The sequence below is a fragment of the Cupressus sempervirens genome, chromosome 3 (genome assembly GCF_028749045.1).
Source record: "Cupressus sempervirens isolate cs-2001-9-10 chromosome 3, ASM2874904v1, whole genome shotgun sequence".
Lineage (NCBI taxonomy): Eukaryota > Viridiplantae > Streptophyta > Pinopsida > Cupressales > Cupressaceae > Cupressus > Cupressus sempervirens.
Window position 1 is genome coordinate 597,214,995 of NC_143120.1, and position 13,192 is coordinate 597,228,186.

Below are 13,192 nucleotides of genomic sequence, written 5' to 3' on the forward strand. Positions count from 1 at the left end.
TCTTAAGCTTGCTTCCTCTTGTGCATCTGATTCTCCTTTATCATTCTCCCATAGTGAGAGTTTGAGCTAATTTAGCCCCTTCTCTTTGCCAATCTGAGTTTCCTTGCTCATCCGAGATTCTTGTACATTTCAAGAAGCCATCGAGCCTCACTTTCTCTCCTCGCTGCCTTCTTGAGGGGGCATCTCATAGTCCATTCTCTCCTCTTCTGCTCTAGCCTTGGGCATCTTATTTTCTTATCTTTGATGCCATGCCACTTGTGGCATGGCATCAAAGAGGGGCAAAATGTAGACACCTAAAAACCTTTAGAAAATAAAGTATTTTTATTTTTTTAAAAAGTCCTGATGACATCATCATTTATTAATTAATTAATTATTTAATTAATTAATTAATTTTTATGCCATTAAATCCCTTTATCTTAATTAAAAATATTTAATTAATGAATCCCTCCCAAAAATGTTTAAATCTTATTTAAACATTATTTTCTTATTTATTAATTATTTAATTAATAAATTGACCAAAAATCCTAAAATAAATTAAAAAATTATTTTTTGCCCAAAACTTGGCCAATTTCCTTATGACCAATAACCTCTTCCAAAATCTTCTAATCCTTCTTTAATTTTGATTAAAGGCTAATCCCATCATTTTCTACCCCTAATCCCAACTCAAAATATTTAATTAAGATTAAATATTAATCCTCATGTTTATTAAAAAAGTTTTAATAAATATCTCCTCAACCCAAACCCTTGAAATAAATAAAACTTTATTTATTTTCTAAAAATCTAATTTATCCTCATCCTAAGAAGTTCTAAACTCTTCTAGAAAGTCTTCATCCTCATCCTAGGAAATTCTAGACTATTCTAGAAAGTCTTTATCCTCATCCAAAGTCTAGACTCTTCTAGAAGATGTCTTTAAACCTAATCCTAATCCCCTCCTAACCTTGTCACATTCCCTAAACATGGGTTAAAACTTACTAACCCAAGCCAAAGTTAACAAATATCTCCTCCTTCACCCACCCTCATTAAATGCCATCCACTTGCCTATCCCTAAGCTAATCCTAAACCATCCTAATCCATCCTCTAATCATTTGCACAAGCCTAAACAAGCTTAAAACCTTCCTAATCAAGTCCAAGTCGAAATTTCTCTCATCACCCTCAAAATATCTCAACCATAAAACTTTATGAAGTCCACTAGGTCATAAATGACTCTTACAAGCCCTTTTATTGCTCTTACAAGTCATTATGAGGGTCTTTATGAAGATTTTATCCCTTGAGCCTCTTTTGTTGACTCATCCTTCCCCTTTCCTCCATCCTCTCACCATGTGACATGTGTCACTCCTTGATTGGCTATAAGGAAGCACAATCCATGTGCTCTCCTCTCATGCAATCTGAGCCCTCCATAAGCTTTTTCCCATCCTTGCATCTTAGCCCTCAAACCCTCAAGCCTCTTACCTATAAATTGGATCCTTCCCCTTTGCAAAATAACACAATCCATGAAGTAAAGTTATAATGCTATTTTGAGAGCCAAATCCATACTAAAGCCATCTATCCACACCAAAAATCCACAATCATCCATTGAAGCCTTTGGAAGCATATTGAACATACATCCTATCCATTTAGATAAAGCTACTCAACAAGAGAGCTTCTTATTGAGAGAGTCCATTAATGGCTCATATTCTCAATTGAGAGCTCATCTTAGTCTATCTTGAAGTTTATGAATTTTGTTTAGTTTGTAGAAGCTTTATTTAGATTTGGTTTCTATTAGCATACTAACATTGCTCATATACAGAGACCATAGGTGCTATTAGAGGTATATCTCTTTCATTATTGTTTGATTCAAGAGCTACAGATTCATTTATTTCACCATCTATAGTTTCTAAGTTTAAGTTGGATGCGGTGAAGCAAGATCGTGGTTGGCAAGTAGAACTAGCCTCAGGCATTAAGGTCTCCACAGATTTTGTAGTTCATAAGTGTGGGCTTAGCTTAGGAAGCTTTGATACGGCAGTGGATCTTTGAGTCATACCCCTTGGTTCCTATGATGTGGTGTTAGGCATGGATTGGCTTGGATCTCATAGAGCTAGCATAGATTGTAGGAAGAAGATTATTTTGTGCCAGGATGACCAAGGGAATGATGTGCAGATAGTTGGGATACCGAGGCCTATATCTCTGCGGATGATTTTTGCTATGCAATTGAAGCAAAGTTTCTGTAAGGGATGTCAAATATTTTTTGTTATGATAAATGATCTTGAGGAGGAAGATTCCATGAGGGAGACTTTGGATCACTCGATTTTGTAGGAGTGCGCAGATGTTTTTCCAAGTGAGATTCCAGGCATGCCTCCAAAGAGGGATATTGACTTTAGTATTGATCTGATTCCTGGAGTGGAGCCTATCTCTAAAGATCCTTATCACATGACTACCCAAGAATTGGGTGAGCTACATCTTCAGCTAGAGGAACTTCTGGCCAAAGGGAGCATTCGACCTAGTGTATCACCATGGGGAGCTCCAGTGCTCTTTGTGAAGAAGAAAGACGATTCTTTGCGCCTTTGTATTGACTATAGATAATTGAATAAGGTGACTATCAAGAATAGGTATCCTTTACCTAGGATTGATGACTTATTCGATCAGATCAAGGGAGCTACAGTATTCTCCAAGATTGATCTTAAGTCAGGATACCACCAGCTTCGCTTTAAGGAAGCAGATATTCACAAGACCACATTTCGAACGCACTATGGGCATTATGAGTTCATAGTGGTACCTTTTGGCTTGACTAATGCTCCATCAATTTTCATGAGTTTGATGAATGGTGTGTTCCGATCTTATCTAGACAAGTTTGTACTCATGTTTCTTGATGACATATTGATATATTCTAGGGCTCAGAAGGAGCATGAGGAACACCTGCGGTTGGTATTGCAATGTTTGAGGGACAATCAACTTTATGCAAATGCAGCTAAGTGTGAATTCTTCAAATTAGAGATTCATTATTTAGGGCATGTTATTTTAGGTGATGGTATTTCAGTAGATCCTGCAAAGATTCAGGCGATAATAGATTGGCCTACACCGACTAATGTGTCAGAGATTCATAGTTTCATGGGTTTAGCCAGTTATTATCGTAGATTTGTCCAGAACTTCTCTAGGATAGCACATCCTATCACTTCTCTTCAAAGGAAAGGAAAGAAGTTCGTGTGGACAGAGAAATTTGAGGAAGCTTTTCAGAAGCTCAAGGAGCTTTTGACCAGTGCACTAATTCTAGCTGTACCTGATCCAAAAGGTGACTTTATGGTATGTACAGATGCTTTGCTTGAAGGGATTGGGGCAGTGTTGATGCAGAATGGACAGGTGATTGCGTATGAATCACGCAAGCTCAAGGATCATGAGTTAAATTACCCTATGCATGATCTTGAGTTAGCAGCAGTAGTTCATGCTTTGACTAGATGGAGACATTTCTTGTAGGGGCATAGATTTGAGCTACACAGCGATCATCGTAGTCTTCAGTACATTTTTACTCAGCCTAATTTGAATGCTTGCCAGAGGCGATGGATGGAGTTTCTATGCGATTATCATTTTGAGGTTAAGTACATTCAGGGTAAGGAGAATGTGGTGGCGGATGCTTTGAGCCATAGGAGACATGTGGTATCATCAATGACCCTTAGTGTGGATTTGAGGAGTCAAATTCTTCAGGCACTTCCTACAGATTCTTGGTATCAGGAAGTGTGCAGAGAGATTGATTCAGGGAAATCTTTGGAAGGAAAGTTTGCAGGTTACGTTCGAGAGTCGGATGGTCTTTTGAGACATTTGGGCAGGATATATGTGCCATTTTTAGATGAGCTTCGCACCTTGATACTGGCAGAAGCCCATCATACACCTTACTTAGCACATCTAGGTGTCAAGAAGATGCATGTTGATTTGAGACGTTTGTTCTTTTGGTCTAGGATGAAGCGAGATATTGCTGATTTTGTGGCTAGGTGCCTTGAGTGTCAGAGAGTTAAGGTAGAACATCAGCACCCAGCTGGACTTTTGTAGCCTAATCTCATTCCTTCTTGGAAGTGGGATATCATCTCCATGGATTTTATAGTAGGATTACCTATGACTTTTCGACGTCATGATGCTATCATGGTCACCATTGATCGATTGACTAAGGTGGCACATTTTTCACCGATTAGGTCTTCCTACACAGCAGCTTCTATAGATAATGTCTTTATGTGTGATATTGTGAGGTTACATGGTATTCCTAGAAAGATCATTTCTGACAGGGATCCTGTATTCACATCTGCATTCTGGACATCACTGCAACATGAACTTGGAGTGCAGTTAAACTTCAGTTTGGCATATCATCCAGAGACTGATGGTCAGACAGAGAGGGTGAATCAATTTTTGGAGGACATGTTACGGATGTATGTGATGGATAGGCAGACACATTGGGAGGATTATGTCTACCTAGTGGAGTTTGCTTACAACAACGGGTATCATAGTTCTATTGGCATGGCACCATTTCAAGCATTATATGGACATCCTTGTCATACACCATTGAGTTGGGACAGTCTTGAGGATCGCATCCTGTTGGGTCCTGAGATACTTCGTGATATGGAGCAATAGGTAGTGCGTATTTGTGAGCACTTGACTACAACACAGGATAGGCAAAAGAAGTATGTCGATGCTCATAGGATTGATAAGCAGTTTGCTGTGGGAGATAAGGTTTTCTTGAGAGTGCAACCATGAAAGAGTCCAATCTAGTACGGAAAGGGTTCTAAGCTAGCACCTCGCTTTGTGGGACCATTTGAGATTCTAGAGAGGATTGGCCCAGTTGCTTACCGCCTTGCTCTACCACCCATCCTAGCTCGCATTCATGATGTTTTCCATGTTTTAGTGCTTCGACAGTATATTCCTAATATTGTACATGTTATTGATTGGAATGTGTTGCAGGTAGAGGACGGGCAGCTGGCTTTGGAGCCGGTTCATACTTTGGAGCAGCGAGAGTTGACCCTCAGGGGTCGAACCATCAAGTAGGTAAGGTTCCAATGGGACCCTTCTGATGATTCTTCAGGTACTTGGGAGGATGCAGCTAGATTGAGGGAGTTATATCCCTACTTGTTTGTAGGCTTCCAGGAGTAAGCCTAACCCAAGGGGGAGTGGATGTAGTGCCTACCCTCGTTCACATCTTTTCTAGACATTGTTGTTGTTATTATCAAACTATGATGGACTAGTTTTATGTTGATGGATTAGTGGTATTGCTTTGAGACTATCAGACATTATGTTATGGATTCAGTTGATATGTGATCAGATCATTTAGACTTTACATTTCATGCATACATGATGATCATTATATTGTTTTCAGCTATTGTTGATGATTAGTTGATGGTTATTATCTCATGTGATTTATTATGGATACTTACCCCATACTTGCATGTGTATGGCGTGTGTGTTTTCTTATTGTATGGTGTTTCTGATGTGGTTAAGGAAGGGAGTCGTAGTCACCTGCCTAGTCGGGATCTACATGATGCACCACTTCCTGCCATTGTCTGTTTAGCTTAGAATTATATATTGTATGTACATGCATGGTTTTTTTGCAGGTTACAGGTACCGGGTATCGACTTCCCTGAATTGCCAGGATGAGCATACCCTATTATACTATCTCAATGATAAGAGAAGGGAGATAAATTCTCAAGTCCAAATCCCAAACCTTTAAACCAATTGTCCTAGTGAGGTAGGACAAGTATCTGGATATTTTACCCACCGAATGTGTTGGATGACATGATTTGTGATTTTTAACCCTTTTCACTGATTTTGAGTGATTTGCTCTATGATGGGTTTTCATATTTTATCTTGGAGGTCTATGGTGAATTTTCTATTAATTAAGTCTTAATAAATAGATTTAATTAATTAATTAATTATTTGAGAAAAATAATATAAAATATCATGATCTTTGATATTTTGATTATAATTAATTAAATGTGAATTAATTGAGAAAAATGAATTAAATAAAAGAAAATTAGAAATTAAAATTAATAATAATTATAAAATAATAATAAAAGTAATAAATAAATAAAATAATAAAAGTTATAAAGATTAAAATGGAAGTTATAATTATTTAAAAAGAAATTATATAAAAAGTAAATTGGAGTTATAAGCTTGCATGAGAATTAATGCACTTCTCTATTTCTCATGTGTCAACAACACGGGGGTTAGTGCATCAATTAAGCACATGGTGTCTACAACCCTATGGCTCATCTTGAAGGTTGGAAAAGACCCAAGCTTAGTTGGTGACACCTTCTAGCTGTTTCTAGAAGCATTCTAGATGTTTCTTGAAAGCTCTTTATATTCAGGCATTCTTAGAAGCTTAGACATAGCGGTTGGAGTGCAAATGGGAGCATTGGAGGACTCGAGAACTCTAAAGAAGGGAGGAGCTTGCTCTGCGGGTTTCTGAGGAAGAGCGAATTAGCATCAAAATTTGGGTAGATTCTTGTGATTTTACTTATGCTATTTCCGATCATGCATTCCCTGTCTTCTTCGTGTCTTCCATATGTCTTCTGAAGAATTTCATAATTTATTGTGCATATGGGTAGATTAATTTATTTGAGAATTTTATATGCATGATCTAAAAAGAACACGGGGCTAGGGTTGAGATTCATAGTCAAACCCATTAGATTAATTATTGAAAATTTTGGAGACCAAAGGTCTATGGAGGAATTCTGAGAAACTGAAGTTGTATTGATATATTGTCAATTTTCTTATACATATATATATATATATATATATATAATTACATATATATATATATATGTATATATGCTCATATATTGTGATATTATTAATTTTGCATATATTTGTATATATATACATACATATATATATATATATACATATTTATATATATATATATACATAAATATGTATATATAATATATATTAAAAACGGATAACCTACCCGTGGGCGAAAACGTTTTAATAAACATTTAAAACCAAATCGCAAATGGAAATCGCATTAGTGATTTTAAATATAAACATTTTATAAGCATTGAGTCGGGGGGGGAACAAGACCCGCACCCCCCACTGCGGTCGCAGTGTACCTCATTGCAGGTACTGCGACGGCAGTGGTACGCAGTACCACTGATGTCATAGGCCCTACAACCGCAGGGTCCTGCATACCGACAGTCACATCATATAATGTGTGTCACTTTTTTTTAAATGTTTGCCATATTCGTTTTGGCATTAATCGAATTTGATTAATTTGATTTTGTTAAATGATAAAATAATATATATATTCATATATGTATATATTTATATATATATATAAGTATGTATATATTTATATATATATATATAAGTATGTATATAATATTAAAATACAACTATATGTCTTATAATTGTAAATTGATAATTGATTTATATCAAGGCTCATGAATAAAAATTAATTGTTCTATTAAGTATATTAAATATTGAATTGGTGGGGGACGTTTGGATTAAAATCTTAATTAAAGAATGGATTTGTATTCATGTATAAATGTTCTTTCAAATTCTTTTTCTAAACTTAGAACTGTAAACCGAGACTTTTGCATTTAAATTCAAATGGTAAATTTGACAAAACCAAAACATGTGTTTGCATTGTGTATTCTTTATGCTATTGTTTTGGGTTTTGTGTTGACTAGTGTTGACCAGTATAGGACGTCTACCAGAGGCTTGGGGGTTATGTGATTTTGATGTCATGATGATGTTTTAATCTCGATCTTTATAAACCCAACCATGGTTATGTGATGGAATGCTCTATGTATTGTTTGTAATTACTGATTGTTATAGTTGAGATTCTTATGTATGAGACACTTGACTTAACCATTATTTTTGGTCATCGATCAGTTTACCTTGATTATTTTCTAGTCACCATGATGGGACTATGATGTGAATTTATTCTTGATGATGTCATGATATGACATGTTTGACTCAACCATTTTTTGGAGTCTTCGATCAGTTTGATTGAGATATATTTTGGTTATTGAGAACCATTGGATACTTTGATTATCAGTGATACTTCAGTTGCCAATAGAGAGTTGTTGTGTTCATGATTTTCTATGGATGTTTGCTCATAGAGAATTGATGCTTTTATGCATATTTGATGATTTTATGGATTATCTTTTGTGATTTTGAGATTTATGAGTCCATGAGCATTAGGGTAGGATATTTGCATGTAGTGACAGGAAGTGGCTTGCAATGGGGGTCGGGGCCCTAAGAGGCTGCCAGGGTAACTCATTGTAAGTTGGACTAATAAGTGATAACATTCACACCTAATACTAACTGAATGAACCTAAGAAGATAAGTGTTTTGTTCTCGCCCATGCCTTGAGTGCTTGCATAGGCTAGGATGGGAGTAGTGAGACACATGGTTGCGACCTTGCATTCCGTAGTATGCCTTGTCAGTATGAGAGGATACTAGTGGCCGCATGAAATCAGTATGGACCCGTGGAGTTTAGCTAACTACCAAGGTAACTTGTATGTGATAATTGCAATGACACTTTCCCACTTGCATAGTGCATTCCTACATGTCATTATGTGCCTCTAGGAATTAGATGTCAGATTTTGTGTTTGGAACCTTTGAGTTAGTATACTTTTAGGATTCCTAGACTTATAGAGATTTGTGCTATGTGATTTTGATAGCCTGTCTAGGACTTGAGATTATCTCCTTAGCACGGTGGGAGTGGACCACTTAGGTACCACGTGGTCGGGCAGTAGTGTATTTTCCACTCTTATCATTTTGAGATTTATTGAGACGTCATGGCTGTTGCATACTTCATGATGATGGTGGATATGTATCCTTTTTCATTGATGATTAGCATATGTTAGATGATGTTATCTTATGCTTTTATTTGCATGTTAGATTACTTTCTACATATGATGTTGTATATATTAGGAGTGACGTTCCTACTATGTAATATCGATGATCTCTTCGGTGATTTGGAATGTTACGCATGAAGGGATGGCTAGGATCCACAATGGTCTAATGATGCTATTAACGGTTGGGAGGAACCGTGCACTTAGTTTATTATGTTTGATCTTTATGATGGATGTATATGACTTCTATGATGATGTATCATGTGTACCATGTGATTATCTTTACTTTGATGTATCATGGATTAGAATAGGATGATGTACCTTATTCTATGTATGTATATTCTTTTGAGCTTGTCATACCCTGTAACGTGTATAGTGGATGATTGAGCATTTTGAAATGCAATGTATAAACATTGGACTTATCATTATTGTTTCATATGGAAGTTGTACTAAATGGATTCATGTTTCTAGATGTAATTCAATGTTAAGGGATCTTTAAGAATGTAATCTATTATGTATGTTATGTTTACTTTCAGATGGACATTGCTATTGCTTCCGTTATTGTGCATAAGTTATATGTGGTATTTACTTTCATGGAAAAAGAAAAATGCTACTAAAACTTAGTGAAATTCTAGGTTAATTCTTTGGATCCCTTGGCAGGGCATTACACATCCACTCCTCATCAGGTCCATGTATTTCTATAGTGTGAGAGAACAACTATGTGGCATGCCTGTTAGGTCTTCCACCCATGACAAATACAAAAGACATCAAGTTGGTCACTGGGTCATGAAGGAGTTTCTCAGATTGCAATGACCTTCATCACCATAAAGAGATTCAAAAAATGAATTGAAAAATATTAGGAGGGGGCTACTACTCATGTGACTACTGCTTTGTAAGATATCAAGATTGAAACAATTTCATATGGGCTCTCTCCTAAAAATAATGGGGGTAGGTAATATCCTAGAGAAGAGACATGCAAGCATATATTTGAAACATGTCATTCCTCAACCAATCTTGTCATTTGCACCGCTTATGAGCATTGATTTCTTGGTTTGGTATTCTCATAACTACCCTATGTTCATTGATAGTTTCCCCTCTTGCTAAAGTTTGACATTTTGAATGGTAGATGTAATCTTGACCTTCCATTTGCTCGCATTTTTTGCTCACATCATTTCTCCATTTTTTGTGAGTTAACAACATCCTCTTTCTCTCATGGTTTTCCCATCACAATCCATAGTCTTGTGGACCAACTATTGGCATTGTATCCCCATAAAATCTCTCATTTCATCTTGTGAATGTTCTAGAATTTTTGCATATGTGACAACTTGTTGTATTTAGATAGTTTGAGGGTTTTGGTAACTAAATTTGGGTGTGTCTTGCTTCTTTGGGTTTTTCTAAAGTCATTCATCTGGAACAGAATGGAGAACATCAAAAAGATAAAGAAGCACTCTACCCCAATCCTAATGTCACTTTTAGCATCCAAGTGACTTTACTTGTATGCTTTCTATGGCCTCTCAATTTGGAAAGGGAGGTATATGGGAAAACAAATTTTTCTCAGTATTTCCCAATTCTACCACTACCAACATTAGATTTTTTTCTATGGTGGCCATCAACATACGTGGTAAGCCCCTTTTCTTGTACTTTTTGGTGAGGTCCAATTATTGGGGGCTTTCTCCTGCTAGGCCCACTCAAGAAGATGGATCGTTGTGGATGTGAAATTCCTTTAGGGTCAATATGCTTTTCAATTTTTTTCATTCATAATTTGATCTTTCTTCATGCAATTACAATTATTTCTATCTGTTTATTAAAGCATAATTTTGTAATCATTGTGGATATTTAACCTAGTTTTGTTTCCATCTTTGTGCTAGTTGTTTGCAATTGCATCTATTAAATTGATAAAAGAAGAATTGTGTGATCATATGGAGGATTTGACATGCTTTTGAATCCATCCTTATTCTAATTATGTGTAATTACATCCTTTAGATTAATTTAGAAGTAGAAGCTAGTATGATTTTGAGGATTTGACCTAGTTTGAATTGATCTTTATGTGAATAATTTGCAACCACCGAAGTTATCACAATTGAATTGTTTACACTAAAATGATCATAAATAAATTGTTTGCAAGCACTCACTACACCTTGATGATCCTCATGCGATTCACCACTATCAAGGACATGATGTTTAATGGGGAGAAGAACTATAAGGAGTACTAGGTTCTATCAAATCATTAATTTCAAAACTCGTCGATTTTTATTTGTTATAATTTTACATATTAGAAAGAATTAAAATTGAAGCTCATGATTATTCTTAAAAAGTTGAGGTTTTTTTTGGCTCCTCTAGAAAAGGACTCTATTTGTGTAGGGTTTGAGTAAATGTATTTACTTAGTTTTGAATAGTTTATTCTAGCTTTTATAGAGCATATTAAAGAATTTCTAATCAGAGTTCTAACGAGGTATCATTTTGCAGTCATGAGAGACATATACTATAGACATGAGCATAGACCTATCCAAGCATCATGTTCCAAAGATATTTATTGATGAGTTTTCTTATTAGGATTTAAAGGAATTGACGTTCCCTACATATATCTTCTTTTAGGTGCACAAATTATTCATCTTTTAGGATGTAGGTTCTCTATTTTAATAGAGTAAGCACTCTCAACATTTGTGATTGAGCATAAAAATGTTGCAGGATGCTTTAGTTTCTAACTTGTATAGAATTGAAGACTAGGTTTTGGCTTGATTTTATTTTCATAAGCCTATTTTGTAGTGTCTCTTTACACTAGGAGGGGTGCTTAGCTCATGATAAAGAAGTAAAGCACCATCTTGGTGAGATGCAAATAACATATAAGTGGCACTACTGATGCAGTTTATTTTTCCCCTAAATTCCCCTATTTCTACAGTGGGAAGGAAGATCATATAGTAGCCCACTTTTTTATCTCAACATGGATGTAATTAATTTCTGTCCTAAAATGCTAGTTTCTTTCCCATGCTATTTCGGTTATCAGTGACTCTCCATGGCACTAAATTTCAATATATATGCCAAAATTTTATCTCAATGAGTTCTATCAATTTATAGATCAGTCTGTTTATGACTGCCTTTGCTTCTACACCGATTTCATCTCAATGAGTCCCATCGATATAGATTAGTTTTCCCATGATCTTCTTATCTTCAACCCTAATTCAATATCAATAAGGTCGTCATTAGATAAAGCAATTTGCCTCTAACCTTCTTTTCTTTCACGTTGAATTAATCTTAATGACCTTCTTTGCATGTACACTGATTAAGTCTCAATGACCTCCTTTGGTTGTACAATGATTTAATTTTATTCTCAATGAGATTTGTCAATAAATTGATCAATTTATCTTTGACCTTATTTTCTTGTACATTAACCCTGTCAATAGATAAATAAGTTTGTCTCCAATTCAGAACATAAAAACTACATATGACCAATCTCTTACCCCTATGTTGAAGTTTAGTTCCCTCTACGTATGGTCATTCTCTAATGCATGTGGTGTAATTTAGTTCTATAGATAGTCATTCATGGAACTTCTTATTTTTGTGATTCTTTATAGGGAACTTCATTCTCATAAAGAATTTGTATTACAGAGGTGATATGGTTGTTGTGTCATGATGCTTGAAATTATGGCTACTACACCTGAGATGGTAGGAAGAATGCTCCTACATTTCAAGTCAGTACAAAGATTCCATCATAGTGGGGGATGGATTAAAATTCTTTTAGAGGAAGTAGAGAATGCTTTTGATGACATCCATGGAAGTGGCAAAGCCTAAATGGTATGAGAGAGCCTTGATGTTTATAGCACAAGGAGTATTCTTCAATCCCTACTTTCTCCTCTACTAAATTTCCCCCAAGTTTGTTCACAAGATTGTGGGTTACCTTGAAGAAGAAGCATCATTGCATTTCAATGATACTTGAATTACCATGTAATGGGTATCCAATAAATGAAAAGTATTGAAGATAATTGGAATGGCAATATCTAGTACCTCTCAATGCAGGCATACTCAGATCCAAATTGAAAATAGACTCATGCATGATGTGTTCATCACAGAGTTTAATTTATCTTTATGATACTTTATCTAACTTTGGGGATGGCATGCCTAATTAAAATAATCCTGACTTATTTAGGAACCTTGTCCTCTTAGATAGTTCTAATTTACAAGCATGCTACCACATTGGGATATGTTCAATTTAATACTTTCCTTTGTTATTCCTTTTGTTTTTCTTTCTAATTTCCCTTTATTGTCACTTTTTCAAAATTTTATAAAATTGGATTTAGTATTCATCATAAAAAAATGTTGAATATGCATAGTAATTTTGAACAGTGTTGCATTATTTTTTGTTTTAGATTGAATTAATGCAT

The 13,192-nt window shown here is 35.5% G+C and overlaps 1 pseudogene; it reads left to right on the forward strand.

Moving 5' to 3' along the window:
• Positions 1 to 10,412: 10,412 nt before the first annotated feature.
• On the forward strand, positions 10,413 to 12,747 carry LOC149568085 (ubiquinol oxidase 2, mitochondrial-like; annotated as a pseudogene).
• The last annotated feature ends 445 nt before the right edge of the window (positions 12,748 to 13,192 follow it).